The sequence below is a fragment of the Pan paniscus genome, chromosome 2, assembly GCF_029289425.2.
Source record: "Pan paniscus chromosome 2, NHGRI_mPanPan1-v2.0_pri, whole genome shotgun sequence".
Lineage (NCBI taxonomy): Eukaryota > Metazoa > Chordata > Mammalia > Primates > Hominidae > Pan > Pan paniscus.
In genome coordinates, this window is record NC_085926.1 from 124,887,023 (window position 1) to 124,894,045 (window position 7,023).

Consider the following 7,023-nt stretch of genomic DNA (forward strand, 5'->3'; position numbering starts at 1 on the left):
GACCTGAAGTTAACATGAGCTAGCAAGTTTCCCTTTTTGTTTGAACTGGGTTTTTGTCATTTGCAACAGGACTTCTCTGTGAGAGAGCATTGTTCTGGGAAGCAAATGATCTGCTGTCAGCGCCTGGCTTCCCTTTCCTTTGAGCCAAGTTGAGGTGGCAGGTTTGACTCTTCCCAGCCTGGGGAGGGGAGCACTGGCTTACACTGACTCTCCCCTCAGGGCAGCTTCAGAAGCTATCCCAGGCCCAGCTACAGACTCTGCCATAGGGACCACAGGGCAAGACTCAGGAATGGACTTTGTAACTGGAGAGGAGCAGACAGACGTGCTAGTGGCAAAGTCTGAGGCACTGATAGGGAGGTGGGGGAAGCGTTTTGGGATTTCTTCAACCAGACCAGTTGGAAGTGAGGCACCCACACACACCTCACCTGGTGAGCTCCTATCCATCCTTAGGGTCCCAGCTCCGACTTCCACCCCTCTGTGCCCCCACCCACAGCTACACACTTTTAGGTAGAGGCTGGAGGCTCCTGTGAGTGAGTCCCTACAGTCTTCACCTGAGGGGGTGGAGGCCAGGCCTGGGGGGCTCCAGTGGATGGGGCTCTACTCCCCAAACTCCAGCACCCCTGAAGGACCAGGGCATGTTCAACCATTTCTATCCACTTATTTCTCCCTCATTGCTTTCTGGGGGCTTTGGATTGGGATGAGGGAACGAGCTCCTGACAGTGCACATGACATTGTGCATTTCTCTCCTTGGGTCTCGGTGTCCACCATGCAGGATGACTGTGCGAATGTGTGTGCATTCGTGTGAACTGTGTGTCCAAGTACGCAAGTGTGTGTGTATGGGTCTGTGTGCACATGTCCATCCTGGGTGTGTATCCATGTGTGTGCACACATGTGAGTGCATGGTGTGCCAGCACACATGTGCAAGCATGTGCATAGGTATGTGTGTATGTACCTGTCCATTCGCATGTGTTCATGTCTGTGCATGTGTACTTGAGTTTGTGCACAAGCAGCCAGCCATGCTCGGCACCTGCGGATCCTCACGGGCTCTTCCCAGCCTGGATATCATCTCATTTCTCCACTTTCTCAGAGCCAGATCTTTGCCCCTCCCCTGCTGGAGACTGTGTGTGTGCTGGAGCCATCTGTAACACTGCATTGGAGTGTGAATGTGTGTGTGCTCTCATGTGTACCTACACCTCAGTACCTCCACGTGTGTGGTAGGAGGTCAGGTCTGAGAGAGAAATGCACAGGTGAGGGGTATGTCCAGCAGGGTGTGCACCTGGAGGCGGGTGCTGCAGGCTCATGCCCTGGCTGAGTGACCCTTAAGCAGGAGTATTAATACTCATCCCACCAGTTGCAGGGGCATTCTTGGTGATGACATTGGTTGTATCATTCAGGGTCCAACCAGGAAAACAGCACCCTTGCTTTTGAGCAGGGGGAGTTGAATGCAAGGGATTGGTCACAAAGGAGATTGAGGAACTGAAAACCCAGATGGGATAGTGTGAGAGGTAACTCAGATCAGCAGCCATAGGACCTCCCGCCACCTGGGGCTGCAGAGACAGAGGGAAGAGGCAAGATCACCCAATGGAAGCTGGCACCGCAGGGGCCCTGCAGAGGGAAGCTGGGGCCTTTGAGGAGACACAGCAGCTGTTGAGAGAGCTACCCATGGCAGAGGAGGTGGAAATTCCCTGGCTTCGTTCTGCCCTTAGCCGTAGTTAGTGCCTCCCATGGCGGGAAGCTGGAACCGAGGCAGCTAGGAGCTGCTGCCGGCCACCCCCTGTGGTAAAGGAGTGGGTCTGAGAAAAAGGCCCAGGAAGGCGCATTAGTGGGACCGTGTGGGCTGTGTTGAGTGTGTGTGTGCCTGCATGTGTGCCTATGCTCGGGTGGGCATGTAAGATGCAGCTGGAATGGCAGGTGTGTGCATGTACCTGTGCACCTTTATTCCTTGTGTTGACAGGACAGCCTGCAGAGAATAGTGCTGATAATCAAACTGAGCATGTATCAGACCTTTACCATGTGCCAGGTACTGTGCTGAGCCCTTTATAAATACCTACTTGGTAAAGATTTCACACAACCTTGTGAAGTAGATACTGCTGTTATCCTCATTTTATAAGTGGGGAAACTGTGGCACAGCGTGTGAGTGATTTGCCGAAGATCATGCAGTCTAAGAGCTAGGGCTGGGCTTGGAGCTGCCTGGCTCCAGAGTCCTGTGCCCAGTAACAAACTGTGCCTGCTGTTGGAGTCAGGGCCCTGGCTGTGTGCCGGGCGGGGCTCTGACACCCAGAGTCTTACTCCGCTCAGCTCCAGGGACTCAGCTGAGGGGCCAGTCCATTCCCCTCGCCTCTCCAGATGGGGAAGGTGGCCCCTGGCAGAAATGGCTGAAGTTTGTTCCTTCCCACATCATTACTGGCCTGGGGAAGTCCAGTGACCCCAGGCGGGGATCTAAGCCAGGCATCACCAGCAAGGTGGCTGTGAGCCCTGGAACAACAGCCCAGGTGAGGTGGGAGAAACTGGTCCTGCCTCAGCCTCTCACTGCCACCTCACCCTCCCGTGGCACTGCCACCCCCACAGGTGCAGATGTGGCCGCGGATGCCTAGAGTCAGGTGGCTGGGAGGGGAGTGGGAGCACCCAGGAAGGCGCCGAGTGGTCACAGTGGTGCTGCCACAGGAGGTGAATCACTGAGACCTTCTGGGAGGACTCATTGGGTGAAAAGCATCGAAGCCTTTCAGAGTGTGCAAACTCACAAAAACAAGCAAAACAAACCCCACAACATTCCTCTGTTTGCTATTTACAAGAGACATCACCTTAATTATGAGAGCACAAGTTGATTGACAAGAAAGGAATAGAAAAAGATAGTTCTGCAAACTGTAAGAAAGCTGAAATGGTTGTATTAGTATCAGACTGAGCAGACTGAGACAGGAAGCATTATAGGCAACAAAGGGGGGCATTTTGAATAACAGAAGGGACAGCTCACAGGAAGACTTAGAACCCCAAAATAAAACATGCGTGCACCTAACACAGAGCTTCAAAATACAGGAAGCCAAACTGGCAGAATGGAAAAAGCAATAGCCCAATCCGGAATCATCACTGGAGATTTGGGAATGTGCACACCGTTTGCATAGCAATTCTAGTTCTAAGAACCAATCCTAAGGAAGGAAGCACGTGTGCAGGTCCTGTGTCCTGGGTGCTCGTCCTGATGTCTGCTCACTGCCTCCTCCCTTTGTTCACACATAGCCCTGGAGCGCCCGCCCTGGAGCCGGAGCATCCAAGCCTTGAGCCACTCCTGAACATCTAAGTCTTTTTTCTCATGTGTAAAGTGGGGACAGGCATAGGCACCGTCCCCTTAGGGAGCTGAACGCTCATGGAGTTGGGAACACAGGGCAAGTCTGCCCCCCAGGAAGGCCTTGGCTGCTAAGAGCCACTTCACCAACAGTACGCCCTGGGGGCCAGGGGCTTCATCCCTTGCCTGGTGATGGGGTGGGGTATAAAGGGTGTCTTCACTGGGAGTGACTTGGAAGCGGATCCCAACTCAGGAGCTAGCCCAGCCCACCCTCTGCCCACTGCCCCCTCCCTCACCACATGGGTGTGGACCCCGGTACCTCCTGAGAACTGCCCTGCAGGTTTATCTCTGAGTCAGCTGCTCAAGGGACACAGAGAACTAACATTACGCTCTCCGCATTCTATCCCAGGTGCCCTCCAAGCAGTAATGATACCCGTCCATTTCCTCATGGGCTTAGGGTCTAGCAGGAAAGGTGACATTTGCCATCAATTGTGGTGAGGCCCCCAAGCTCAGGGCCTTAGGGCTTGGCCTAGGTCAGTGGTCCCCAGCCTTTCTGGCACAAGAGACCAGTTTTGTAGAAGACAAATTTTGCATGGATGGGGTCGAGGCAGTGGGGAATGGTTTCAGAATGAAACCATTTTCCCTCAGGTCACTGGGCATGAGCTAGATTCTCATAAGGAGTATGCAACCTAGATCCCTCGCATGTGCAGTTTACAATAGGGTTTGCACTCCTATGAGAATCTGATGCTGCCTCTGATCTGACAGGAGGCGGAGCTCAGGGAATGCTCGCCGCCCACCGCCCCTGTTCCTAACAGATCAGGGACTGGTACTGGTCCACAGCCCGGGAGTTGAGAACCCCTGGCCCAGGTGATGCGAAGTTAGAGGGCTGAGCCGGTGCTAGCCAGGTGAAGGAGCTGCTTTGTTCATGCTTTTTTCAGGGGGTGGGGGTTCTTTTGTTGTTTAGAGACAGTATCTCACTCTGTCATCCAGGCTGGAGTGCAGTGGCTCGATCCTAGCTCTCTGCAGCCTTGACCCCATGGGCTTAAGCGATCCTCTTGCCTCATCCTTCCAAGTAGCTGGGACTACAAGTGTGTGCCACTAGTGTTTATAATAGTGTCAAAATACTGGAAACAACCTAAATGCCCAACAATAGGGGATGAAATAAAATGTGGTACCTCCATAAGACAGCTCTAAAGCCTCTAAGAATAGGGATACTGAGTGTATTCACGTGGCACTTTCTCCACTCCATTTAAAGAAGTAGCATGCACTGTACAAACCCATTCTTTAAATGAAAAAAATCTTACCTATGCATATGTAAAAATATATAGATGCCCAGAGAAAAAGGTCAACAGCATTAGACATTAAAATGTTATCGCGCTTTTCTCTGGGGATAGGATTATGGATGTTTTGGTTTTTGTTTTATAATTGACTGTATTTTCTGTTTTTCTAAGTTAATCTGAATTTTGTTTATTACCCCCAGGCTAGAAGCCTCCTGAATGTAGATGTTGGACATGGTCTTCCACAGTCTGGGTCTGTCGGGTCGTGGCCAGGCCGGGGTCCACTCTTCCGACACATCTGGGGTCTTCAGTGGGTGCTACCTGGGCCCAGCTGTTCAGCCCCCAGGCCAAGCCTGGATCTCCTTGAGTATTTTGCTTTCCCTGCCTGCCAAGCAGAGAGAGGCAAGGGCATAAACCCTGCGGAGGAGGAGAAGGGGGAGGAGGGACAAGGCAGGAGGCGACTGTATGCCAGAGGGAGGCCCATAAAGCCATGGGAGTGGCAGCCGCAAGAGGGGTCTCTGTTGTTTATTCACCCTTTGTGTTCATCTACTGAAGATGGAGCATGAGCAACACAGAGGGAAAAGCCCTGTCCTCTGAGCTTAGAGATCAGTGGGGGAGACAGACTAGATCAAAAACAGGTTCTATAGGGTGGTACACAATGCAGAAAAAGCAGAGGGGATGGGACAGCCCGAAGCAGGCTGGGACAGGGGCTGCGGTTCCCTGCACGCCTCCTCTCCCAGGAGAGACACCCACACACAGGCGAGCCACCTCATTGCCCTGGCCCTGGGACTAGCACCGCCCAAACCGGGTTCTCTATAAGGAAAAACACTTCCCCCTCATACGTGATAACCTGCCTCATTAAATTTAATGGGCTGGTTATTCCCGTTAAATAAACATCAACTAATTATGAAAAACATATTTGCCGAAGTTTGACTATGAAATGGACGAGCCAATTACGTGGTTATTCAGCCTCAAAACACAGTAATGAAGTGGGGTGCAGACTAGCAGTGGGTGGGATGGGGGAGTGCCTGGAAGGCAGAGATCCCCTCTACCCTTTCCCATGCTGCAGAGCTTGGGGGGCCTCCAAATGTCAGCTTGCTGGACAGAGGCTCGGTGTCGGTCACCCCCTCCCGCACACGTGACAGAACCCTCGCTGAAACTGACTACCGCAAAGAATGTGTGGGCTTCAAAAGTCCAGGAGTGAGCTTCAGGCCAGCTGCATCCAGAGGCTTAACCACAGTTACTGGGACCTGGGCTTTCTCCTTCCAGCCCAGCTCTTTCTGTCCCCATTGTTTTGTTCTCAGCTTTCCATGGGTCCGAGCTGTGGTGTAGCTTAGCAAGGTCCTCTGCTGAGGGGCTCACCAGGCCAAGATGAGGTGAGGCACCCCCTGTGTCTCTGTGAGAGTCTCCAGCAATGCTCACCTTACAAGGTGAATTTCTCTTTCCCTGAACTTCCAGCTCAGGGTTAAAGGTCAGATAAAAAAAAAAAACAACCCTAGCACTAACAAAGTAATATTAGAAAATCCTCCAGGGAGACCAGTAAGCATACGAAAAAAGCTATTCCACATCATCACGACTAACCAGGGAGATGCAAACTGAAACCACCAGGAAGTGCTTCTACATCCAAGCAATGGCTGAGGTGAAAGGACAGGCAATACCCAGCGTCAGTGAGAAGGAGCAACCCCCGGGGGCTCACTGCTGCTGTGAGGAGTATGAAAGGATGACAGTTGCTTCGGAAAATGGCTTGCCAGTTCCTTACAAAGTTAAACATCCGCCTACACTGCGATGCAGCAATCTTACTCCTGAGTTAATACCCAAGAGAATGAATATGTATGTCTTCTAAATAATATGCACAAGAATGTTCATAGTGCCTTACTCATCACAGCCACAAGGTTAAAATAACCCAAGTGCCCATGGAAAGTAGAATGGTTAAGTTGTAGTTTATTCACACGATGAAATACTACAGCATCACGAAAAAGAACACACTCGAGCTCCCTGTAGCAACATGGATGGATCTCTCAGACACCTCGCGGTGAGAGACAGAGGCAGATACAGAAAAATTCACGGTTGTATTAGCTTTCTACTGCCTCCTAACTAATGACCACAAACAGTCACTTGCAGCAATATATGTCTGTGCCCTGCTTTCCGTGGGTCAGAGCTCTGGTGTAGTGCAGCAAGGTCCAAGACTGCCCTCCAGATGTGGCCAGCCTGGGTTCCTCTCTGCAGCTCAGGCTCCTCATTCAAGCTCACCTGGATATTGGCAGAATTCATTATCTTGCTGGAGGACCGATGGGCTGTCTTTTTGCTATCAGCTCAGCTAGAGGCCACCAGTCGTCCTCTGCCTGGAGACTTGCTCACAGACTCTCCATTGCCAGCAAAGAGATCTCTTGTATGTATAACATAATCATGAGAGGGACATGCCTTCACATTTGCCCAATCTATTGCTTGGAAGCAAGTCACACACTTAAG